A 27,465-nucleotide genomic window follows, 5' to 3' on the forward strand; every position below is an offset into this window, starting at 1 on the left:
CTCTCTCTCTCTCTCTCTCTCTCTCTCTCTCTCTCTCTCTCTCTCTCTCTTTCTCTCTCTCTCTCTGTTTGTTTGGGTATGTATGCACATAGGTGTGGAGACCAGAGGTAACTGTTCAGTGCCTTCCTCAAATGCTCCTTTTTTTAAAAAAAGATTTATTTTATTTGTATTGATATGTAGCTCTATGTGTGTATTTGCATGTGAGGTCAGATGCCTATGAAAGCCAGAAAAGGGCTTCATATCCCCTGGCGCTGAGTTACAGGTGGATGGGAAACATCTGATATTGAGTGCAGGGATCCAAATTCAGGCCTTCTGAAAGAACAAAATGATCTCAATCCTTTTTTTTTTTTTTTTTTGAGACAAGTCTGTCACTGAACCTGGAGCTCACTGACTTCTAGAATGACTGTCCAATGAGTTTCATGGATCCTCTTGTCTTTGCCTCACCTGCACTGAGATTACAGGCATGTGAGACTATGTCTGTCTCTGTGTAGCACCTTGGCTTGCTCTAACTTGATAAACACAGTTAATGGAGAAGATGCAGCCTGTTCTCATCTTTTGAGGGAGCTTCTGCATAAGGACAGTCCCAGGAATCTTCAAGGTAAATTCACATACTGAGACCTACCCTGCAACCCCAGTGTGTCTCTTGCAGCTAAGGCATTGCTCCTTTGATCACTGTCCTCCCATGATCCTGTCAAGTGCTTATATAGCACCCGTGGTAACTAAATGATCTGATTGTTTGAACTGTATCAGTGTACACTAGTATCCTTGGGAACAAAAGCAGTGCTCCATGAATTGTTCAGTAACCTAATTAATTAAAATAAAGTGGGTTCTTATTGTTTTTGAGATAGGGCCTTGTGTAGCTCAGGCTATCCTTCAACTCCTTATTCAGCCAAGGATAACCTTGAATTCTGATCCTCTTGCTTCTGCCTTCATAGTGCTGGGGTTATAGGCATGCACCACTATGCCCAGTTTATTCATTGCTGGAGATAGAACCCAGGGCTCTGTGACTCCTAAACAAGCACTTCACCAAACCCACAATCTGAAATGACCAACACATGTGTCACAATTTCCAGTTCATCATGGAGAAGTTAAGCTGATGCCTACCTAAAGCCTTCACCCTCACAGATTAGTGTTCATGTAACTACAAAGTAGTCTGCATAGTACCAAAGGAGAAAGATAAACACCAAGCCAGCTACAAATCTTTTGAACTATAAGTTATCTGCCTGTAAGATATGTTGATACAATAGCACAAAACCAATATGTGATTTGAATTAAGGCCCACTCTATACCCAACATTGCTTGGATGGCTAAAACCCCTGAGACTAGCTAGGTCAGTGACCTAGGGGAAAGCCAAATACTACTTTTCTGTTAAAGGAACATACCAATACTCTACTATACTCATAGGTGTGTGCCTTGCTCAGCCATCATCAGAGACACTTCTGAAGATGGGAACAGATACAGAGACTGACAGCCAGACAATGTGCAGAGAGTGAGAGACCTTAGAATACTCAGCCCTATAAGGGATGTCTCCATTAAATCTGCCCTCTCTGGACTCAGGGAATCCTATAGAAGAGGAGTTGGAAAGACTGGGCCATATAGGGGGAATGGAGGATACCAAGGAATCAAGGCTTTTTAGATTCAATAGGGCTTATGAACTCATTGAGACTGAGGCCGCATGCACAGGGCCTGCATGAATCTGCAACAGATAGGGTCCTAGAGGTAAAGGGAGTGCATGTCCCCTTCTAAACCCAGAAGCTATCTCCAAATGATAACTACTAACAAGTGAAAATTTAGTTTTTCCAAGGAAGTCTCACTGGGGAAACAAACCATTCTTAAGAGAAAGCTGCATAATTAGCAGTAGATGGCCAACAGAAAATAAACTCAATGGTGTCTTTGGTGGTTCTTATAATGTTAAGTAAAGGCTTCCCCCCACCCTTACAAGTCTTTCTGTATGCTTTATGGCTTCTGGGTTTGTGGTTTTATTGTATTCTTGCGTGTGTGACCGTGTGTGTGTCTCTGTGTCTATGTGCATTTTTAATGCTTTTTATTTGGCTCCTTTTCTTGTTTGACTGTTTTGTCACATTCCAATTTATTTTTGATTTATCTTATTTTATTCCTTAGAGCCTGTTCTTTTATAATGAGAGACAGAAAGGATGTGGATCCGAATGAAAGGAGATGTGAGAAGGAAGAGTAGGGTGAATGGAAACTGATCAGAATATATTGTATGAAAAAATATCTGTTTTCAATAAAAGGAAAAAAAAGAATTTCCAGTTCATAAAGTGCTCTGGTTAATCATTTCCACATCTGCTTTCTGATTCACAGTGGTTGTCCTGTGATGTAGATATGATTATTCTCACTTTGCAAATGAGAAGAGCAAACCTACAAAAGAACAACCCTGAGTTTCAAGCTTAAAGCCAGAACTCTGCACAGCTCAGTCCTATATTGTTAAAGATTTCACTCTTTTGCATTCTAGAACACTGATGAAAAAAATTTCAACTTCTGATCTTTCTGCCTCTACCTCTCAGTACTGGGATTACGGTGCACCACCACTCCTGGTTTAAGTGATGCTGTGGATAGAATTAAGCTGTGCATGTCAAGCAAACACTCTACCAATTTAGAGAAATAAAACAAAGACTGACGGTAAAACAGAAGATGAAATTGTGTGGCAGTGTTTGCAATTTTATTTTTAAAGTTCAGTTTATTATTATTACTTCATTGTTGTTGTTGTTTGGGAACATTATTTTTCTATGCAGTTCAGGCTAGCCTTGAACACATGATCCTCCTGTGTCTACTGGGATTACAGGTTAATACACAAGGTGTAAATGTCCATGGGATTTGAGGTGATATTTCAACATATGCATACCACATTCTCTGACCAAATCAGGGTAGCTATTGTTTTATTTTTTTTTTAATTTTTAATTATGTAGGTATAGGGTGGGCATGTATGTACATAATTGAGGGCGCTCCAGAAGGTCAGAGGCATTGGATTCCATGGAGCTGAAATTACAAGAGATTATGAATCACCTGATGTGTGTGCTAGAAATTGGTCCTTGGCAAGAACAGCATGTACTCTTAACCCCTGAGCATTGTTCTAGTCCTTATTAGTAGATCTTTCCCTCTCTTTCACACCATTTTTCTTTCTCCTTTTTGGCAGTGCTGGGCATTAAAACCGGACATTACTCATGTTACTCTGGTAATGGCTCCCCCTCCCCCTTTTCATTACTGTGTAATTTTCAAGCAAAGATCTTTAAACTTTCATGTCTGATTTTGAGGTCAAATGTGTAGTTCTGATATTTCCTAGAAATGTTCAGTTTCTACTTTAAACTATATGGAGCCAAATCTAGCTGGAGAGGAAGCATCCTTCTGTGTGGTGTTCTGTCAGCAATCGTGATGTCTGGTACACTACCTTCCCAATTGTCTTGTGAATTTCCAGAATTTCTAAGTAATGAAGCCACTGAGGCTGGCAGATATGATAATAACTAATTCGATTTGTTCCTGGGCTTATCTTGGGCTAAGGACAATTTGGAGCTCAGGCCACTCTGGGAAGAGCTTTGTTTGCTTTCTGGTCAAGGTCACTAAATTCAGCCTAGCTTCTTACGAACACAAGTACTTTCAGAAGAGCAATACCTTCTTTCCTATAGAGCAGAACAAAGGAATTACTACTTCCTCACTAAGAAACCAGAGAGGGACAGGCAATGTAGTAGTACATTTGGTGTAAAATGAAGATATTTGATTGGTTCTCAGGACAGAGCTTCTTACTGCTCCAAATATTGTGATGTTTGATATAGTGCAGAGAGATGAGAGAATCAGTGAGCTAAGCCTTTCTGGCTTAGGAGTCACTGAATAAGGTGACTAGTAAAATTAGCCAAAGACTTTAATTGCGTAACAAACAATAAATAACAATGTAAACTCCTTGTACATGTTTTTTACTTTTTAGTATATTTTTTAAAGATTTGTTTGTAGCGGTGAATTTGTTAAACCTCTTTGGTTCTTGGTGGGTTGTGCACAGCTGAACCTGTCCAGGAGTCCCCTCTCTACCTCATGCAGCTAGCACACATTCCCCTCCAGGGAAAAAAAATCTGTTTTATCTTTGGTACCTTGTTACATTCTACCCCTGAACATATTTTAAAGAGATCTTTCTCCTAGTGAGGCCATTTCAACAGCAGTCATAGAGTGATTGTTTTCCATCTCAATGTTGTTTAAATCCTTACTTTAGAACATAAGGGAGAAAAAAGGCAATCCCAGTCAGGAAGATACCAGCAGCCACTCCTCAGTAGCTTTGAACTAGCGAAACAAGAAGGCACAAGGTAGAAAGGGGGAAATCTACAACAAAAGAGAAATCATGACATCCACACTGCATACACATACACACAATACACACCTAAAAACTGAGGGTTCCTTTTTGGTGTTCTTAGTCTTATTAAAAGAATTCAGAAAAAGACTCAGAAAAAGTTGAAAGACAATAATATTAGAATTTAAGAGAAAAATATTGGACAGGTTAGGTGAAAATCTTGGCTGCCTTCAGAAGGGGAGCTGGAGTAAAGCTTATGCCTTTTAAGTTAGGCACTGAAAGCAACAGTCTTGACTGGGGATGAGAAATGACCCCATAGTCTCAGGCATTTGAATGCTTGGCTGCTACCACCACCCAGTAAGAAACAAATATTCTAGAAATAATACAAAGGCCCTGAGCCTGAAGGCTCTTATTCATGGTTCCATAATACTCCCTGCCCAAATTCTTCCTTCGAACAGTGAAGATGGCCTGATTTCTATCCTTCAGGCTGTTTCCTCTATGTCCTTACTCAACAAGAAATTTTGTAGTTATTTATGGTGTGTGTGTGTGTGTGTGTGTGTGTGTGTGTGTGTGTGTATGCACACATGGCTGTTTGTAGGGACAGAAGCAAGAAGATAACTTCAAGCATTGGTCCTCAGGTGCTACCCAGATTGTTTTTTGAGGCAGGATTTCTCATTAGCCTGGAGCTCATTAATACCTTATACAGGAATTACATGCATGTGGCACCACACCTAGCTCCTTTACATGAGTTCTGGGCTACAACTCATGTCCTCATGCCTACAAGGCAAACACTTTATATAGTGAGTCAGCTCCCAAGTCTGTTTTTTTTTTTTTTTTTTCTGTGTCTGGTAGCTCATATTGGCCCGGAACTCCTGATGTAGCTGAAGATAACCCAGAATTTCTGACTCTTCTGCCTTTACTTTCCGTTCTGAGTGCTCAATTAATTTATACTACATTTTATGCAGTCTTATACATAACAATGAAGACATTTTTATGGCATTGGAAAAACTGTAAGTGGTGGTTGTGCCATTTCATTCAGCAGGGAGAAATAAATATGTTTCATTCTTTTTTTAATCAACAAATGATTCCTGCGATCTATCTTTTTGACTGCAGATCATTAAACACTGTCAAGGAATTACAAACTCTATGGCACTGGCTTCTTGCACAAGCTCCTTGCCCAGCTATGATTTACTTCACAGGCTGGGCATATCTGCCATGGGGAGAGCAGTGATTTCCTCTGCCCTCAGGCTAGGCTTCAATCTTGTCCTTCATTTCTTCCCAGTAGCTGATGTTTGGCTGAGCATACTATATGCCTCTGGGTGCTCTATATTGTGCTCCTTGGCAGCTGGTGTCTAGCAACAAGACCAGGCAGGTGCCTGTAGACGTATGCTTTTGCTTTTGGAGCTGTGACTCAAATGCAAAGTCAGTTCTTTGGATCAAGCATAATTCAGGACTGAACTCAGTGAAGGAGCAACTTGATCTGGTGAATAAATGCTAACTGAATGGGACTCCATATATTTTCTCCTTTCTTTTCCTTTAAATATTAGTATTATCTCTTTCTGTTTGTCGTGTGTGTGTGTGTGTGTGTGTGTGTGTGTGTGTGTGTACATGAACCAATGAAGGTTGGGAAATGTCCAAATGTCATGACACTCATCTGGAGGTCAGAGAACAACTTTGTAGGCTTGATTCTCTCCTGTCATGCGAAAAATTCTAGGATGCTCCAGCGTGGGCTAGGTTTCCAGCTAGGGGTAGATATACTGTTCATCCTGTTCCTGCTCCTGCTTCTACTATTGATGATGCTAGGAGAAGAAGAAATGATGGAGGAGGAAGTCAGAAACTTATATTATTTATTTGTGGGAATGCCATGTCAGGGGCTCCAATTATTAATGGTACAAGTCAATTTCCAAAGCCTCCAATTATTATTGGTATTACTATAAAGAAAATTATAAAAAATGCATGGGCTGTTACAACAACATTATAAATTTGGTCATCTTCTAGAAGTGCATCTGGCTGTCCTAGTTCAGCTTGAATTAAGATGCTTAGTGCTGTCCCTACGATTCCTGCTCAAGCACCAAATAGTAGGTATAGGATGTACCAATATCTTTATGATTGGTTGAGAATAATCAATGATTTATGAACATAGGTAAAATGGCTGAGCAAGCATTAGACTGTAAATCTAAACACAGGGATTTGAGTCCTCTTTTTACTAGAGTCCTGTGACTCAAACTCTTGACCTCAAGCTTGCATGACAAGTAACTGCCTTTGCTTGATGAGCCATCTTGCCTGTCCTGTTCCCCTTTTATTCTTTATTTTGAAAGTCAGAACACCAGGGAATTAATATCTTAAAAGTAAGCCCTCTGGTATGAAAACAAGACTCAATTTGTACAATGCTTGCCTAGCATGCATGAAACCCTAATTTCCATTTCCAACACCACATAACCAGAGTATGCTCTCTGACTCAGGGTATCAACAACCTTTTCCCCCAGCTTCCAGGAGGAGAGTTCTCAGATTTGAATTCACATAAAACCTGAGCTCATAGCCAGGTGGGGCATACACTTTTAATTCCAGCACTCAGGAAGCAAAGGCAGGCAGATCTCTGATTTCAAGGCTAGCCTGGTTTATAGATTGTGTTCCAGGACACAGAGAAACTCTATCTCAAAAAGCCAAAACCCAAACTAAACAAAACAGAAAAACCTGGGCTTATATCAAACTATGTATAATATTAAGTATTAAAAACATTTTTTTCAAGCCAAGTGTAGTGATGCGTACCCCAAGCCCCAGAACTCAGGAAATGGAGGCAGAAGGATCAGGTATTCAAGATCACCCTTAACTACACAGGAAGTCTGAATCTAGTCTAGGATATGTAAGATTCTGTCTTTAAAAAAAAAAGTAGAAAAGTAAATTCTTATACCTGTGGTTTCTCACTAGGCAAGAAGGTGTCATACTGCCCAGAGAAAGGAAATGGATGCCTACAGCCCAGTTTAAAACCTCACCCATGTACTGTACAGTAAGTACTAGGGAGAGCTGGCTCTCTGGTTGGCCTTCAACCTTCCACAGCCTATAGGACATGGTTCTGAGGCCCTACAGGACACCTAGTTAGAATACTGATGTAATGACTTCAATTCTCATCATGCCTGTATTTGTAACATCATAGAAGCCAACATGCTAGAAAATGCAGCTGCTCTAATATAAGAAATACTCAGATAAGAAACACAGATTCTATCTACTGTTAATTTGCAATCTATATTTCCCACAATTCCAGAGCAGGAGAAGCTGTGTGCACCATGTTTTCTAAAGAGACAGAGCTAAGGAACACCGGTACAGGACAGCATTTCCCAGAAAATGCTCCAAGGAACATTACTGCTATTGCTTTTATTGTTGTTATTATTATTTAATAGGTTTTCTCTGCCAACTAAATAAGCCAATTCAAGCCAAATTAAAAACATAAAAACAGGTTTATTGAGGGCAGCTCTGGGTGGGTTCACTGGTGTCAGAGAACAGTACCAGGGAAACAGCCATGCAAATGGGGGAGGGGAAGAGAAGAAACACAGAGAAACACAGAGAAGTGGAAAACAGGGAGAGAGGGAGATCTTGGGTGACTGGTCCCAGCAGACACTTGGCATACCTGGCAGTGACAGATGATGCAAGCAGTAGCTAGGTCCCAAAGAGCAGGATAGTGGAATCATATGTATATCGGTAGGGTTAGTATTAGGGGTCCTGGGTTTCCAGCCTTTTGTTGATAAAAATGAATAAGGGTTGACCTAATCATCTCTGACTACTTCCTACTGATATTGGGGCATCATTTTTTTTTTTTTAAAACAAGGCTTATATCTCAGGATGGCCTTAAATTCACCATGTAGGCAAGGGTGACCCTAATATTCTGATCTTCTTGTCTCCATCTCTTAGGTGCTGGATTACAAGTATGCACTACCATGCCCAGTTATATGTGCTGGGGATAGAACCAAAGGATTTAGTCATGCTGGCAAGTACTCTACCAACAGAGCTACAGCCCCCAGCTCAGGACAGTAAATTTTTAGTCATGAACAAAAATCTGGATACAAGTAGACAAACAATCCTCCTGGGTGTGGTGGTTCACTTGTAATCCATGCAACGGAGAGGTAGAAACAGTAGTATCTTAGATCAAGACTAGCCTGGGCTACATGGTAAACTTGACACCAGCTTGGACTATATAAGACCCTATATCAAATTCAAGTAAGCAAAGGAAAGAATTCATGAGTCTTTCCTGAAGACTCCTGTCCTGTCCTGAAGACAGGAAACTCTTTGTTGCTTTTTATAACCCATGCTCCTCACTCCTTTTGTTTGTTTTTCAAGACAGGATTTTGTCTTATATAGCCTGGCTGTCCTACAAGTTCTTGGGTTAAAGGCTTGGAGCAACACCACCTTGGCATAATTCATGACCCTTAACATAACTTAAGGCTTAGCATAACTTAAGCCTCAACACTTGTGTTTTATCTAGCACTTTTTAAAATGCATTTATCAATGGTTTTTATCTTTTATTTTTCCTGAAACAAGCATAGCAGACACAGGGCATTTTGAACTCCTTCTGGCTCTGAGTACTTATTTCTGGTCTTTAAAGACTGTTTAGACTTTGGAAGTTCTAGGAAAACTACCAAAAACCATTCCTCCAGTGCACATCCCATGAATCATTTATTGGAGGAATAAAAGAACAATGCAGTTCTGAGTTTGTCTGAGATTTAAAACAGCTCCCTCAGTATTCATCCAGAGGCAGCCAGAGAAATTGTCTTTTCAACTGTACAAATGTCTCTATGGCTTGGAGTTCAAATGGTTTGGGTATGCCTGTGATGGCCATTACTCTAAAAGCTGCTTTATGTGGGCCTGATCAAGTGGGACTGCAAAGGGGAAGTAGGTTCTGTGGTTACTTTTCCTGGGTCTTTGCACTCTTTTTTTTGTTTTTGTTTTTTTGTTTTTGTTTTTGTTTTTCGAGACAGAGTTTCTCTGTGTAGCCCTGGCTGTCCTGGAACTCACTCTGTAGACCAGGCTGGCCTCGAACTCAGAAATCCACCTGCCTCTGCCTCCCAAGTGCTGGGATTAAAGGCGTGCACCACCACCGCCCGGCCCCTTTGCACTCTTTTTACTGCTGGGTATCACCAAAGTCAGTAAGTAACAAGAAGAAGCAGGGTCAGGATACAGGGAGGATATAGAAGCTACTAGTAGCCTTTCTTCAGAATTGAAACATTCCATCCTGGAGGGAAGAGGGCTCTTAAAACTGGGGAACTCCTGAAACAAAAGGCTTAGGAAGTCCTGGAAGTTACAAGATTAATAAGCCCCTCCCGAAGGCTATAAAAGCTAGAAACTATGGCAGGGGAGAGAAGCACAAGCTCACTTGCACAAGCTTCAGAGGATCCAGCCTTTGAGAATCGTCCACGCTTTGATGCAGGTGGCTTTGAGCCATCCGTCCATGCCTCTGTGAATAAAGCCAATGAGCTCAGCAGATCACTAAGCTAGATTTGGGTGGACGTGCTTCTTTGGCCCATCTTTAGTGCTTTGTGAATAGATCTTTGGTCACATGGCACCAGGAGATGTCACCCATAATGGTAGAAATACCACCTTAGGAGACTTGCAGCTGTTTTTTAACTAGCCCCAAAACTCCCTCATCCTATATAAGGATTTTGAAGATGTTCAGGAATGTTCGTGGGCTCATCTCTGGTGACCTAAGATTTGATGGAAAAGTTTAACTTAGAATTTGGTCTGAACTGAGGTGTGAGATCTCTAGAGTTCATCTCATCTAAGTTCCATACTCTTAAGTTTATACCTGGAAGAGCAGCCACTACACAGAGCCTACAAAGCTAAGAGCCTGCAGGAGCTGAGAGGGAGTCCTGGCAACACTTTGTCATCAGAATTCCAGGAACTGAAAAATATATGCTTGGCTAAGCATGCCCACAAACAGCCACTGAGTGTTGCTGCACATCAGTCATGGATGTGGTGAGCTACTGCACTGCACAGTGAAAGGCTGTTTGTCTTACTTATTTAGGATATGGAAGACCTGAACGGGGTTCTAGAAACTCCCATCCTAGGGCCTTGCTTATCAGCAACACCTTGGGCCTCACAAATAAGGGCTGTATTCCTGAGTGCCTGGGTCTAATTACTGATCTGCCTGCTCCAATTTGTCATTCTTTTCAATTGAAAAAAATTAAGGAGAAGATTAACATGGATATTCTTGTATGTGTGTGAAAAGTTAGGGTACCCTGAACCACATTTCTCTTCTGTGTTTTATTTCTGTGAAGATGTAGTTTAAGAATGTCACTTCTGAGAACACAGAAGGTTGGAGAGGAGCAACAGCAAAAAAGGGGGGTCTTGGGATGAATTTGACTGTAAACATGTCAGTTGCCCCGATTGAAGCTTGGTATAATTGGAGAAAATTTAGGCACCATGATGCACACCTTGATACAAAGATATGGGTGAAGGTAGGAGGATTGTAGCTAAGAACACATAAGATCTTGTTTTTAAAACAAAAATTAAAGAAAACAAAACAAGACTGAACATGTGGCTTGGGCTTGTAATCCTATCATTTGGAAGGAAGAGGCAGGAGAATCAAAAGTTCAAGGTCAGCTCAGCCTCAGCTACATAGCAAGTTCCAAAATGGGCTACATGAGATATTGTCTCATGACAATAACAACAACAGCAAAAGGAAAAAAGATTTAGGTATCTTTGGTGGTCTCATAAAGAAATCTAGATTTTGGATGTCTTTATAAACAAAAACAAAAAACAGAAAATCTGGCCATACCAGGCCCTGATTCTGTATGCAATGATTTTGGATTAAATGGCCTCTTAAAATAGAGGTGCATTTTCTCCTTGATCCTCCTAGACTTGCAGTTGAGCAGAAGGAAAAAAAAATCACCAAGCCTTCAGCAGAATTCATTTATCCTTTATTCATACACTCAGAAATACTTATTGAACATCGATGTTGTAGTCAATTGTAGTAAGTCCACAGAGGTGGCAGAGGAAAGCAGGGCTCTCTGCTCCTTCATGTAGTGCTCTGGTTCTTTCTGTCTCAGCCTCTCATGCTCGACTTCCTGCTTCTCCTTCTAAGATTTCATCACTTCAGCGATGTCAGTGATTACTAACTGGCTTAGTGGAAGACTCTAGAACTTTCAAATGGTATCCACACCCAGATGCAACCCCAGTCTGTGCACATATGCTGAGCACTTACAGGGACCCTTGCCAGAGACTGACAAAACACCAGAGCAACTGCAACTGGGGACAGATACTCCCAGTGGTTTACGTTGTTTCTGTGTTTGTGTCCATATAAACACATGTGTGTGGGTGTACACCAGTGCCAAGGTCAGAGACCCACCTTGGGCACCAGTCCTCAGGCACTGCCTTTTGTTTGAGTCAGGGTCTCTCTATGCATTTCTGGCTGGCCTACAGAGATCCACCTGCCTCTGCTTCCTGAGTGATGAGATTAAAACTGTGTACCCCTTTAACATCCTCTACTTTATGTTTTGAGTCAGAGTTTCTAACTGGCCTAGAACTAGCTAATAAAGCTAGGTTAGCCAGCTAGTAAGCCCAGGGAACTTCTTGTGTCTGCCTTTCCAGTGCTGAGATTACAAGTGTGCCTGTTTTTTTTTTTCTTTTTGCACAGGTTCTCAGGATCAAAGTTGAGTTCTTATGCTTGTTTTACCAACCGAGCTCTACAATGCTCTCTTTTGACAGCATGGTAGATTGAAGAATTGTATTAATTAAATTGCAAGAATTATGATTCCCCCAAGTCCTGTATCTTTTATCTTAAAAGACTATAGGCAATAAGTAAATCTCTTAGGCACTTTAGAGGTCCAAAGATGAGTTGTTATTCAGGTGGTGTGGATGGATCCCATGCAATCAACAGAGATCCTGGATAGAAAAAGACTAGAATGTGGACAGGAAACGTCTTTATGTTGGTAGGCATTGGCATTGGCCTACCAACATAAAGATGAAGAAAAAGAGACAAGAGTCAGAGATACTCATCTTTCAAAGCCAGAAAAGGAAGAGAGAGACTTTTCCACCTGGGCCTTTAGAGAGAACTTGGCCTTTGTTTTCTTTAGTTCTTCATTTTCCTGGCTGTTCAGAGTTGCAGATCTTGTTGCTACTGACAGCATCAGCAGGCATATTGGAAAGGATCCCTTACTTGAAGAAGTGGACATTAGCCTACTTTACTTTCATACTGTCTATGCTCTGGGATCTAAGCACACTGGGCTGGTTCTTAAGTAGGTAGGATCCATGGAGGCCCACAGTATGCTCTGGGAAGGTCTGGAGTTTTTGAGGAGCCTAAGTGTTGTCTAAAATGTGGTCTCATTTTACTGGCAGCTTCTTAAAGGCACGTGTCTCATTCAGAAATATGACCTTTGGTCAACAAAATATGTCAAGCTTTCAGGTAAATTTAATCAATGGACACATCTCTTTTATTTTCCCCCAGATCAGTATTTCATATCGCATTTCCTTCCATTAGCATTGATATAGAGCAGCAATTGATAGCCAGCCGTATCGACAGACCCTCCTGGGCACAATCCAGGAGGACTTTAAATCACCTATTCCCAGGATGATTCATAGAGCGCAGAGAGGGGGCAGTCACGGGGTATTTCTGTATAAAGCTGAAATAATACAAGTCCCTACCTTCACTGACATGACCCAGCTTAACTAATTTGAGGAACTGTGCCTGCCTCTCTCTCAGCACCCTGAATCAGAACTTATTAGTAATTATTTAGATAGATTGGGCTGCAGTGTTGATTTTGGAAGGTAAGTCCCTGTGTCCTTCAGGGCTAAAAATTTACTCCCACCTAGTAAGCTCATTCCTCACTAGTATCTTCCTTTGAGGGGAGGGACCATGCAAAGATATTTCAGACCCTCTTGTCTTGATCAACTAGTACAGGTCAGGCTGCCACTAGCGGTACATAGATTAGTAAGTCTCAGTTCTTGTCCTGAAGGGATCAGAGCAGAAGTTGTAACTCTTGGAATGTTTGTTCTGCCAATTGTTTTAATTACTTTCCCAAGGATAAAGTTGTCTGTAGGACTATGAAAAGGATAGCTTGGTTTCTGGTAGAGCACTGGCTAGAAATGGCCAGAGACCCTGCGAGGGACGGCATACATTTCACCACACTTCCAGACTCCAGGCTCCTGACACTTGGTCTAAGACCTCCATTGATCAGCGCCTTTCAGTCACATAGGGCAACGCCCCTACCAGCCCTTCCACAGGTAGAGGGCATGACTACAGGCCTCAGCCTCCAGAGATTACCATATTAATGAGATACCTAAAGGCCAGAGGGTGTAGCCAATTAAGTATTCCTTCTTGGACTCACCTCCCTCCTCTCTCCCTATTTAACTCAGATCTGCCCTGAGTTTCGGGGGGTGGGGAGGGTGCAAGCAGATTCATCTACTTTCCACCAAGACAATAAACCCTTTAAAACCATGGACTTCTCATGTCTTTGGGGCCCTCCTGGAAGCGTGGAGAAGGCCTTTGACTACTGAGCTGCTATTTAATCTCCTGCCAGAAGACTTCTCTACATTCTAGCCTTGGAGGCCACCAATTCAATCAAGCTAGCTGAGCCAGAGACCCAGCCAAGCAAGTCTCAGTAACAAAGAGTCTGTACCTGTGGGGCGCTGTCAGGGCTTTCCTCCCTTTTGTTCCTCTCGGCTGCAGGCTGGTCCAGCCCATATCCCCCCAGCCCCTGTTCTTCTGTGGCTCTCAGTGGCATCTGGGGGGGGGGGGCAAAGACAGAGACCATTGGCCTCCAGGTCAGCCGTAGGCACGGAGACCCCCTCTCAGAAGCCCTGCCCCCGCGGGACCTCAGACTGAGGTCTCCTCACACCCAGGCAGAGCCCACCCAGTGCTGCATGGAGTGAACTCGGTCAAACTCCTGCGCTTCTGCCCCGGAGCTGCGAGATCCACAACTCCACCCAAAAGGACCCACGCCCGCCCATGCGTGAGCTAACCGCCCCACAGTTGTCTTATTTCATTTTCTGTTGCTCTGGCAGAATATCCGGAGGCTGGGTAATTTTTAAAGGGCTTTCTTCCCTCACTACTTCCAAGTCTGGGAAGTCAGTGAGTATGTGTTGATATCTGCTTGTCACTGAGCAAAGGTCTGGTGCTGTATTGTAGCGAGGTCGGGGTGTCACATAGCAGACCAAACCAGTGTAGCAGCATGGGTCCTTCCTCTTTGTATAAAGTCAGCACTTCATGACCTCATCTAACACTTATCACCTCCCTGTGGCCCTGCCTTCAAAGACCATTAACACAAGAACTCCGGAGTTGTATTGTGCACATAAGCTTTGAGGAGAAATATTTAAATCAGTTATCTGTTAGTGTGGTGTTTCAGATTTAAAATAAAACTAAGCACTGGTGACATAATCCAGTAGAGCCCTTACTGAGTGTGTGTTGTTGGGAGCATAGCTTAGTTGGGAAATTAGTGCCCTGTAGATACAAGGTGCAGGGTTTGATGCTCAACACCACATAAACTGGATGTAGTGATCCCAGCAGTGAGGAGACACAGAAAACAGGATCAGAAGTTTGTGATTCCCCTGTCCTTCCCCGAGACCCTGAGAGAGGTTGGGGGCAGGGAGAACGAGAAGAGGTCATCCATCAGTGAGTGTTGATCAACACAACCTTGTAAACTTGTTTAAAATATTATACAATTTATTTTTTGAAAAAAAAATGTTTTTTAACTGCATTGCTTAGCTCTTGAGTATGAACTCGTAGATTTACCATCTATGTTAATGCCACATGACATTTCAAAAGTTTGGCCATGGTCAGGAATGGTAGTGTAAACTTTAGCCCCAGCACTCAGGAAGCAGTGACAGCATACCTCTCCCTGTTGTTTGTCTGACTGCTGTGAGGCCAGTTCCATCCACTCAGTGAGGTCCAGGTAAGCCAGGGCTATATAGTGAGACCCTGTCTCAAAAATAAACCAATATAAGTTTTCTTTCTAAAAAAGTTTGGCTGGACATGTCTGCCTGGATATTCAGTGTGTGTATGTATATGTTTGTATGGATGAAGTTGTGTTTTAATACACATGCATGTGATGTGTGTGAAGGTCAGAGACTGGTTTCAGAAGTCTTTCTTAATTACTTTATTTTTCTGGATACGGACATTCACTGATCCTGGAGCTCACTGATTTGGCTCTGAGGATCTTTCCATTGCTCTCTTCCAAGTGCTGGGCTTAGAGACATGCAGCATCTCACCTTGTTTTTATGTGGGTACCAATGAGCCAAACTTCAGGTCTCATGCTTGCTTGGCATCAACTTTACTGACTAAGCCATATTCTATCCAGTCTAAGGTCTATCCAGAACTTCACTTACTATAGACTCTCTAACAGATCCAGAGATTGGAAAGGAAAGCACACATGATGATTTTACCTGATCATGGAAGGCACTGGGTGAAAGAGTTGCAGATCTGTGAGAACATTCACTTGGGCTGGGAGAAAGATCCTTAGAGGCATCTGGCTTCTATGTGGTATGACTGTGACTGACCATTTAGCTTTGGACAAATGAGCAGTGTGAGACTCTGAGAAGAGACTTAGTAAGGCCAGTGGGGGTGTGGTTATGAATGAAAAGCATATCTTGGAAATGAAGTACAAACACTCCACTATAAAAAAAACAACAACAACAACAACAACAACAAAAAAACAAAGTCAAAGCCCCCCACCAACAGATGAGGAAGGCTGATTCCTCAGGTTGGGCTTCTCTGAAGCTTCTGAGAGCTTAACAGCTTAACCTCCCTCATCCCTGTGGTATGAAAATGCCGTCTGCTTGTCAGTGTTCTCTCCTGTAATTAGATGCCTAGAAATAGTGAGACAAAAGGGGACAGAAAAACTCTTACTCCTCTGTGGTCCTAGGCAGGGCTTGTTAGAGACAAGGGCACTGGCCAGGCCAAAGCCATATTTGAAAATGGCAGCCTGTATATATGCTACAATAGTTGGTGTTATGGGTGAATAGAAAGGGACACACAGGCTCTGCCCTTGGAAGATGCATTGCTCACTTAAGGAACCTGGTTACAGCCACAGAGATAACCACAGGATGGTTTCTGGTTTGCATCCTACATGCCTGTCTTAGTTTATAACTGGTCAGTCTTTCGAGAGCTGACTTGAGGACAGGGACCTTGGGGAGCTTTTAAACAGACAGTGTCTTTTTTTCTTTTTTTCTTTTTTGGTTTTTCAAGACAGGATTTCTCTGTATAGCCCTGGTTGTCCTGGAACTCCCTCGGTAGACCAGGCTGGCCTCAAACTCAGAAATCCTCCTGCCTCTGCCTCCCAAGTGCTGGGACTAAAGGCGTGCGCCACCACCGCCCGGCTAAACAGTGTCTTAGATGGCTGATAAAAGAAGGAAAAAAAAATCAGAAGTGCTGGACTGATAATAAGAAGAATGCACATACTTTGCATGTGATTTGCATACATTAGCTATTTGTGAGGTAGCATACAGCTGTGGGAAAGCCCATTATCCTTTTTACCAATAAAATCATATGGAGTGATACTATGCACAAGGTATATGATTTTGTTTGCTTGTTTGTTTGTTGAAACAGGATCTAATGTAGTCCAGGCTAGCCTTGAATTTACTGTGTAGGGAGGATGACCTTGAACTTCTGATCCTTCCAAGTGCTAGGGTTATATTTGTACTATTATGCTGGTTTTATGAAGTGTTTGGGATAGAACCCAGGGCTTCATTCATGCTAGGCAAACACTCTACCAACTGAGATACATCTCCAGGCCTCTTGTTTATTTTATTTTACAGCTCATAATTTTTAAAGATTTGTTTTATTTTTAATTAAAAAATTTTTTTTGAGACAGGGTTTCTCTGTATAGCCTTGGCTGTCCTGGAACTCACTCTGTAGACCAGGCTGGCCTCAAACTCAGAAATCCACCTGCCTCTGCCTCCCAAGTGCTGGGATTAAAGGTGTGTGGCACCACTGCCCGGCCTTAATTAAAATTTTTATTCTTTGAGAATTTCATACAATGCATTTTGATCTCCCAACTCTCCCCAGATCCCCATCCCTACCCCTACTTCCTGACAGTTAACTTAGAGACTTCTTTTATTTTTTTTAAACCCATCAAGTCTAATTTGTGCAGCCCGTATATTCTTGGATGTGTGACCTTCCAGTAGAACATACTGGAATTGCTAGGTGCTACACTCTTGAAGAAACCTGATTCCCCAGAATCTACAGGTCCTCATGCATGTAAAGCAATGACTTTATTGATTGAGATTCTTCTAAGATCTTGCAAATCAAATTTTATTGCAAAACAGTCATAGTGTGATAGTGGATAGACATGACCAGGAAGCTTAAACCATGTGTTTCTGTGTCATTATGAAAGTGTGTAATAACCTCTACTCTCAGACCTTGTCTTTATAGCATGGCAGGCTGTGCTATGGAATGTCCACACTCCTTCTACATAAGAGGAAGGAAAGGAATTTGAGTACTTATTTCTTCTTAAGATAGAGGTTGTACATACCACTTTGGCTCATGCTACACTGCTGATGACTTGGTCATAGGGTACATCTGGCTGCAAGGAGGGCTGGGACATACTTTGTTGAGTAGTCACACACCCAATTTGAACCACATCAACTGCAAAATGTTGTAGTATTAAGAGTGTATCACAGTTCTTTATATCCTTTCCAGGGGTAAATTCACACACCCACAGAAGTTTCATTTTCCCTCTCTGTCACCAGCTTCCTTTTCTTCCTCCTTCTTTCTTCTTTTCCTTATTCTCCTTCTCTTTTCCCTCATCCTTCTTACTCTCTTCCTCATGCCTTTCCTTTTGGGGATGGAACCCAGGGCTTCACACACATTAGAGAAGTACCTTACCCTAAGATGTGCTCCATTCTGAGCTCTTAATTCTGCTTGCTTCTTTGTTGAAGTCTCCTGCTTCTGCTTAGAGTTTCTTGGTTTTATTTATTTATTTACTTATCTATCTATTTATTTATCTTGCCTACTTTGACCTAGCTCTTATCTGATTGACCTTTGTAGAAAAAGTTCCAAGATATGGAGGTGGGCATCCTTATCAAAGGCACTTCAGAACAGATAATTTCTTGTGTGGGAGTGTGTCTGGTACTGGTAGAATGAATGCTAAATGGCACTCCTGTTCTCTTCCCAGTGAATTCTAGTATGATCTGTAGGTATGATAATGCCAAATGCTTCCAGACATTGCCTCAGAATGTGGTGGGAAAAACTGTCCTCGGTTACAACATTGATTCCTATAATGATGGGAGCTTGCCCCTCTCCATGGATTTAATGGTTACTTTTGTTCTTAAACACCAATATACTTCAATTCAGTTAGCTTCTGGGGATTGAGGCTCTAGGTAACTATTCATTTACATGAGCACTAGACTCCATACTAGAACACCTGAAATATTCTGGAAAATAATGAGGTCTTAACCTTCTACTACTTAGAAGCATCCAGGAAGAGCAACAGTGTACTGTGTAGTTTCTATTACCCCGGTTTAAGCTCTGGGCAGACCACACTATCAGTCCACCCCCCACACCACACCCCCACCCCCAGGATCCCTTGGATTCGAGGATGAAAGACACACACACACACACACACACACACACACACACACACACAGACTCATTTTTAAATATGTTTTTAGCCCAATGGCCAGGCACTTCTAAGCTTCCCACAGCTAACATGCCCTTACCTTCACTCCCTGCCGAACACATCTGAGTCTGCCCTCAACTTTATTGCCCAGTTATCTTTTCCTTGCTCAGCACCCTAAATCTGTCCTGAGCTTAGTTGTGTTTCTTATTTCCCGCCTGCTACCCTAGGTCCAGTTGGGGAAGCAGCCAATGGCCACTCGACCTGAGATCTCACTTGGCTGGTGGCTCTTTCTCCCTCCAAAGCATGATGAAAAACATTCCTCCTCCCACATCTCCTCACCTGGCTACAAGAACCTGGAAGTCCTGCCTATTCTGCATAGCCATTGGCCACTAGCACCTTTATTGTTTTATCAAGAACCAATTGGGGAACAGGACCTTCAGCATTCACATGCAGATTCCCAATCAAAACATCAGAACCTTTCCGTGTAGAACAGAGATCTATTGTTATACTAAGCCCAACTTTCAGGTCCTGATTTCAGATCTAGATAGAGAGCAAGAAATATTCATCACTTAGCAGTCTTAAGGTATGATCTTGTCCATCTTTGATACATCATTGTCTCACCTCCAATCTGTCCTGAAAAATGATGTAACAAGTTTTCAGAACTCCATGAAATCTTGTCCTGGAAGAGAGGATGTTTCTCTGGATAGTAGTACCAGGCTTCAACCTTTTCCTTCTTCCAACATGAGATTCCTGGGGAAATTCCAGTTTCTTGAAGCCCATTGTTTCCACTGTCTGCTAGCCAAAGAGAGGGTACAGTGTCTCCTTAGGACATCTTCATTCTTGCCCGGTTACAATGCCAGATTGTAGGCCTGGTCTTAAAAAAAAAAAAAAAAAAAAAGGAGGCTATGGGATGGGTCTGATATGATCAGGAGAGTGCTTAAGGGATTCTTCTTGGAAAGATATTTGAAATGTAAGAGGGATCTGAGGGGACTTTCTATGCTGGTAAGAAGATAGGGTGTATGGTGCAGTGAGGAATGTGCCTGGGTCTGACAGGCAGCAGAGAGATAGGAACCTCAGTTCTGCTGAGACTAGGATCTTGCTCTGGTCTACCCTTAGCTCCTGGGCTCCTGCTCTCCATTAAAAGAATTCATAAGAGACACACATAGTAGATAGACAGAATTATTACAAATAAATCTGGACATTCTTTAGACTGAGGGTGGGTGTTGTACAAAAAGACCATTGTAGAGAAAAACACTCTCAGAGGGTGAGATTGGCTAGTGGTCAGAGTGACCATTGTGCCCCCACAACATAAAGTTTTTATTGTTTGTTTTCTTTTTTTTTGAAACAGAGTCTCATGTAGCCTAGGCTGGCCTCAAACTCACTATGTAGCTCAGGCTAGCTTTCAACTCTTGATCTTCTTATCTTCTTCTACCAAGTTCAAAGATTACAGAGTTGGACTACCAACCCTGTATTTCTAATATTTTTAAGGAGACAGTTTCCTGAGGGGTCTTTTCTTGTCAAAGTGATTGGCAGACCCATTTAGATTCACTTTTTTTTTTTGTTTTTTTTTTTTTTTGTTTGTTTTTTGTTTTTTGTTTTTTGTTTTTTGTTTTTTGTTTTTCGAGACAGGGTTTCTCTATGTAGCCCTGGCTGTCCTGGAACTCACTCTGTAGACCAGGCTGGCCTCGAACTCAGAAATCCACCTGCCTCTGCCTCCCAAGTGCTGGGATTAAAGGCGTGCGCCACCACCGCCCGGCTTAGATTCACTTTTAAGAGAGTGGATAACATAGTAAAGTCTTTGTTTTTCATGAGTAACTCCACTGCTTACATAGCAATCTTAGGATCTTTGGTATAGTTTAGAAAGTGTGTCTCTACTCATGGTAGAAGGTTAGATCCAGATCTCATTCTTTAACCCATGATCCTGCAGTTCTGTTTCTGCTTATATAGACTGCTGATGAGGGAAGAGCTCATCTTCAGTTCCCTTCCCTTTAATCCTGCTGTTACCTGATTAGCTACCAAGTTCTACCTGGTGAACTTGAATGAGGACCCAGAGCTTCAGGCACACACACAGCCTCTTACCACCACAAGCAGAGAATTGCCAATTGCCCCTATTTCTGAACTCCTGAGCTTAGTGGGGTTAGTGAATTTGTATCATGTTAAGGCACAGGCTTCTGGTGAGCTTTGTTCCTTTGCTTATTAGTTGTGAGGAGAATGAAAAGACTCCAGCATCTGTATTCAACTCCAAGTCCCAAGGGAGTTTTTGCCAATGTGGATGGAAGGAAAGTGGCCAGTTGACAGTATCAAAAATTCCATCTTTCACTGAAGCTTGAGGGATTATATTATATTTTTGTTATATTTCAGCCACAATTCCAAACAAGAACATTTATGTTCACCTAAGATAAGGTCATTAGTCTCAAAATCTTTGTCCCTTTGTAGCTATTGGGTTGCAGGAGTGCAACCCTGGAGTATAATAATTAAGCACTTTTATTTTTGTCTGACTTGCTCTTTTGCTCCACTAATTAGTCTCTTGCATCTAGATGACCATGGTCACCTTGAGGTAATGAAAGGTCTTCTAACCACCAATTAGTGTATTTAATTCAGAATGTTTGCCAAAGCATTTAGCTTTGTTCAAGGTTATAGCTACATTTCTTTGCTAACTGCTATAGTTGTTTTTGTTTTTAATAGCATCTCATGTATCATACGTTGTGTTGAGTTCATCACTGTGTAGCAAGGGTGACCTTGAACTTGATTCTTCTGTCTCCACCTGTCAAGTGTTAGAGTTATATCAGTGTATCACCATACCTAGTTTATGTGGTATTGTGAAGGAATTCAGGGATTTGTGCATGAGGACAGCACTCTATCAGCTGAGTTTCCCCCTCAGCATCTTCTACAGATGAGACTTAATTTTCTTCCAATTGTACATTGACTCATTAGCCCCTTACTACACTAGCTCTTAGCTCTTGTGATGTCAGAGAAAGGAAGAGAAGACAGCTTCTCTTTCTGTGTGTAAAGCATCCTCAGCAGAGAAGGTGCCTCTGAGAACCTTTGAGTGACTGTAAGAGCCAGCTGTGAATCCTGCCATGTCCCGTCCATAAAGATAGGTTGGGTCAGGATGGCTGAATCATTTCCTTCTTTCTTTTCCGCTGTCTTATTTGTTGCTTGTTACCTTCCTTCTCTCCTCCTTTAGTGAATGTTTCTCTATCTTTGGCCTTCAAGGGAAAGTTCTCCTTTTTATGCTTCTTTTATTTCCTGGTAATGTTCCTGGGTTGTTATTTTCCACAGGCATCATCCTGGCTAGTTTTATGTCAACTTGACACAAGCTAGAGTCATCAGAGAGGAGGGAGCCTCCATTGAGAAAATGCTTCCATAAGATTCTGCTGTGAACTTAAGCTAGAAAAAGGAAGTAGGCTTCAGGCATGAAAATGACTTTGGGCTGGGACAGGGAAGTAGGCTCAGATATTTTGGTCATCCTGATAAGCCCTTAGAAATAGTGATCACAGGACTCTGTTTATTGTCCTGTGTGTTCTTTGATTATTTGGGTTTATTGTCTTGGTTGTTCCTATATTATTTGCATCTATTGTATTACTAGTTCCTCAACCTAGAACTAACCTTAATACTTGCAAAAAAAGGAGTAGGAGGGATGGGATAGGGGATTAATGGGGGGGGGGAATGGAGAAAGGGGATAGCATCTGAAATGTAAATAAATAAAGTATCGAATTAAAAAAAAGGACATAGGCATGCATTAAGAAAAAAAAGATTCTGCTGTGAAGCATTTTCTTAATTAGTGAAAGGCCCGGCCCATTGTGGGTGGGGCCCCCCTTGGATGCTGGTCCTGGGTTCTTTGAAAAAGCAGGCTGGGGAAGCCAGTAAGCAGTACTCCTTCATAGCCTTCACATCAGCTCCTGAATCTAGATACTTGTCTTGTTTGAGTTCCTGTCCTGGATTCCTTCCATGATGGGCTATGATGTGGAACTATAAGCCAAATAAACCCTTTCTTCACAGCTTACCTTTGGTTATAGTGTTTCATTGCAGCAATAGAAACCCTAACAGGGATCGACTCTTCAGTCCAGGGTTCCCAGAACTCTCTCTTCTGAGCTGCTCATAGCGCAGCCATTAAGGTGAAGCCCTAAAGATTTGGTCATTACATTCCATATTTCAAAGTAAATCCATCCTGCCCCTGTTCTTGTTCGTGCCAATGATGCTTTTTATTTTTCTACATAAGATTTTGTTAGTTGTAGTATAAATAAAATTATAACTCATTGCATTTACCAAATGCATTGGTGGGTATCACACATGCAAAGCAGGGAACGTGCATTTGTAGGTTTCAGGTGCTGTCTTTAGCTCTTGGATTGGTAGAAGGTAAATAGTCATCTGGGGACAGATTTTAAAGATTTTCATAGTCACTGGGATGTTAAAGCAGACATGAAAGTGGGCAATGGATGGCCTTAGGAACTAAAAATGGCTGACTATAGTTTGGCTCTGGTCTGTAACATTTTAGTCTTCCGTAATCACTAAGCTGAGTCATTTGGCTTAGTAGAGTCTCGTATGTATCAGTATGTTTGTGTTTGCGTATGTATGTAAGCATATATGCCAGAGGTCAACCTGGATGGAGTGTCATTACTCAAGAACTGTCCACTTTGTATTTTCAGGACAGCCTCTCATTGGCTTACAGCTTTTGGAGTAAGTTAAGGAGGTTGGCCAGTGAGCCAACTCCAACAACCATAGTTTAGACTCTATGGTTATTTTCTTCTTACTTAGTGGTGATTTTAACGCCCTTAGAGAAGAGAAGAGTTTTTTGTTTTGTTTTGCTTTGTTTTGTTTGTTTTTTAAAATGCAGCATTTCCTGTCTGTGGTGGTGCCCAAATACTATGAGGGACAAGACACAGACCATGGCATCCTAGATGCTGAATGACTGATACTGAATGTTTAGCAAGATGGAAGACGGTAATACAGGTAGCAGAATTAGATGCAGATTTCAGCTGAGGTGAGGAAAGCTCACCATGTGCCCAGCACAGGGCAGGAACAACTTAGGGCCATCCTTCAAGGACTCAGAAAGCTTTTTATTATTGCTGTTGAGAGGGGGTTTATGTAACCAGATTGGCCTAAAACTTTTTACGTAGTTAAAGATGACACTGAATTCTTGATCCTCTTGCTTACACCTGCTAAGGTCTGGGGTTATTAGCATGTACCAATCTGTCTAGTTTATAAAGTGCTGGGAATTAAGTCCAGGGATTCAAATGTGCTAGCATTCTACCAATAGAACAAATTTCCATCCTCAAATGTCTATCATTTTTCTATCTCTGTGCATTTGGATTCTATCAGTAGAAGCTAAATGCATTTCTTCCTGGTACAATAGTACCAATGAAGTCCTAATTCAATTCATTTGCATAAGCTCCTCACTTTTGCCCTTAATTACTGTAATATACAATAATGAAGTATGTAGCCCAAAATGCTACTCTAAGTTTTATTTGATTAAAGCACTAAACTTAGCATATGAAGACACCTGCTTCTTTCAATAGTTTGTTGATTATACAGTATGCTCATCCTCAGATGCACACTCCTTTTTGCCTGTCAATGGCAGCACAGGGCTCCAGACTAAATGAAAGGGAAATGCACCGAGAAAGGCAGAATAAGCATACTCCTTACAGAAGAGGTGTACCCTGCTCAGTACCCCATATCCCTGCACCACAGTTACACTTAGACAGGTACTGTGACCTCCAGCACATTAGCACATCTGCATTTGTTATCTGTGAAGCAACAAAACATTGTTATTGAATTGAGATTTTTCAGCTTTAAAGGTTATTATTCTAATGCCCAGTTCTGTCCTCCCTTTCTCTTAAATAACCTGCTATAGGCATGCAGAGAGTGTGTTCATTGCAGGGCACCATACAGCTAATTTGCTGCAAGTCTATGGTCATGCCCCTAGCCTGCCTGGGACATCTGTAGCAAGCTAAATCATTTTAACTAGAGGAATTAGACCAATGCTTTCTACTAGGGAAAAATACTGTGGATCTTAGTATTCTGCACCAGACTTTTAATGGTAGAACTGAATTGTGTTGCGGATTAATGAAAGAAAAGGAAATCCATTTTATTTTACTAGGAGCTTGACACTTTTAGTTTTAAAATTTATACTTTTGAATGCTTCCTTCATACATTACACTTCAATGGTCCTTATTAGGCTAGCTGCCCACTTTGTAAAAAGTGTTGGAGAAAATGTGGCGATTGGGACCATTTAAGAATAAGAAAGATGACAGAGGATCTCTCTAATGATGAAATAGTTTGGAGAGCATAAGAAAGCTTTTATTTACAAAAGCAAGGAAATTCTGAACAGAGAAATATTCTCTTGTGAACTACTCTAGAGTACCAGCTATCTGCCCAAGATTTCCTTACCAGAAACCTAAATGGGAATCCTATGTAATGGAGCAGCATTCACTGTATGTTAGCTCATATACTGTATATGCTTTCTTGTCTGTAGGAAATGTTGCTTGTCATGCCAATTGAATAAATTGGTGTGCTGAGAAGTCAATAAAATAAGTCACAATCGTGGACAGATTTTCTTTCTTCCTGCCCCCCTCCCCTCTTCCTTTCCCTCATAGTCAGGACCCTGTGTGTGCTAGGCAAGTAGACCATTACTGAGCCACACTCAGAGTCCACCTGAGGTTGGTTGGTTTGCAGGTAAATGAGGCTTATGATGTTGAGAGAGGTGTAGATTTGAAAGCTGGAGGACACACTTTGGAGCCACAGCACAAACCAACAGGTCTTTAAAATTTCCTGTTAACTCACACTATACAGTCTGAGGTGGTTTTTGTTTGTTTGTTTGTTTGGTTTGTTTTTCCTTTTTGGTGCTGGAAAACTGTGGGACTAGATCACCCTCTGCATGAAGACAGCTTTGAGCAATTAAAACAGCAGATAAATGTCTGAAGGCAAACAAAACCAATATTAGAATCAAACTGCTCTGGTTTTTCTCTTTTGCCACCCCAACAATTGTGTGTGTGTGTGTGTGTGTGTGTGTGTGTGTGTGTGTGTGAGAGAGAGAGAGAGAGAGAGAGAGAGAGAGAGAGAGAGAGAGAGAAGAGAGTCATGTACCCCAGGCTGTCATAACAAGACTGGCAGAAATTGAAGGACCAAATTCAACCTGTAAGCCCACCTGCACAAGGACCAGGTAATTTCCTGGAATGCTGGCAGTTGTAGTTCTTAGAAAATGTCAAAGCCACATGGGAAATACAGTGGTCATATGGTTTTTGTCCTTAAAAAGTTCCTACAACATGTGTCTTGTCACTACTTGCTATGATTCTAGAAGATGGACCTTACCAGAGTCCATCCTGGTCAGTATTTAATCAAAGCTTGCTTCAAATTTGGCTCAACATTGCAGAATTGTTTTTTTTCTTGCGAATCTCAGGATTAACCAAATAAAGATATTCACCCAGAAGTGGTGGCACACACTATTAATTCCAGCATTTGGAAGGCAGAAGTAGGTGAATCTCTGAGATCAAGGCTAGACTTATCTACAGAACAAGTTCCAAACTGGCCAGGGCTACACAGAGAAACTCTGTCTAGAAAACCTGAAAAACAAAACCAAGCAAGCAAGCAAACAAACAAACAAAAGAAATGAAGACACTCTAAAGAGACAATTATGTCTCAGTCTTGACTATTGAACTGAAACACAAAGAAACGGGGATTTCCCCAAAAATATCATGACTTGTGGGTGGGACACTGGATCTCTGTCCTCTTCTCAATGAAGCCACATTGAATAAATAAATCCCTTATTCATCTAATTATTTTTATTAGCTTATTGAGAAAGGGTGTCCAAACCTGTCTAGGAGCATAGGTTGTGATCCCCAAGTTTGATAATAGCTGCAAACCCAATATACAGAATAACCTTGAACTTCTGATTTATCTGCCTCTGCTTCCTTTGGGGGCAGGGATTATAGACATGTGCTACAGGCTGGTTTATGAGATCCTAAGGATGTAACCCAGGACTTTATGTATGTTAAATGTAGACATCCATGGCCCTATTTGCCATGTTTTGAATCTTATTTCTGTGAATAGGAAATTCCTGAAAAGAAGCTGTGTCTACAAAGGCTGATTTTAATCAAAGACTTCAGTGAGTGGGGTGTTTCAAATGTTGCCAGGTTTGGAGCCTAGTTACAGTTTCTCCTTTCCCTCCTCTGAGTTAGACCTAATACCCTGATAAACAGATTAAAAACCTTTGGAATAACAAAGGTTATCACTTTGGTTATAACAAAGGTTAACTATAAATAACTTAACAAATCCTATTTACCATCAATGAGGGGGCACCAAGAATGCTCTCAGATAGCATCTAAGGGGTAGAGTTGAGATTCCTCCACCTGCTGTAACTGACCAGTTAATGTTTTCACCAGAGTTATTTTAAAACTTCCTTGATTTATAGCTTTTTTTGTTCTGTTACCATAACAGCTCCAAGAAACTGCTTCCACAATGGAACATGGAACCAGAATTTAAATTCCCAGGCCATGATCACTCACATTTCGGCTCCAGAATAAACTATTTTAAGTTCCCTTTGATTTGAGAGCTGTGTGTTTTTGCATCAACAGTTTCCTAGCATAAGGTGCCAAAAACCAAGATCCTGAGTAAGATACAGATGGTTCTGGACTG

This window comes from Grammomys surdaster, unplaced genomic scaffold (assembly GCF_004785775.1).
Source record: "Grammomys surdaster isolate TR1022 unplaced genomic scaffold, NIH_TR_1.0 181, whole genome shotgun sequence".
In the NCBI taxonomy this organism is placed as follows: domain Eukaryota; kingdom Metazoa; phylum Chordata; class Mammalia; order Rodentia; family Muridae; genus Grammomys; species Grammomys surdaster.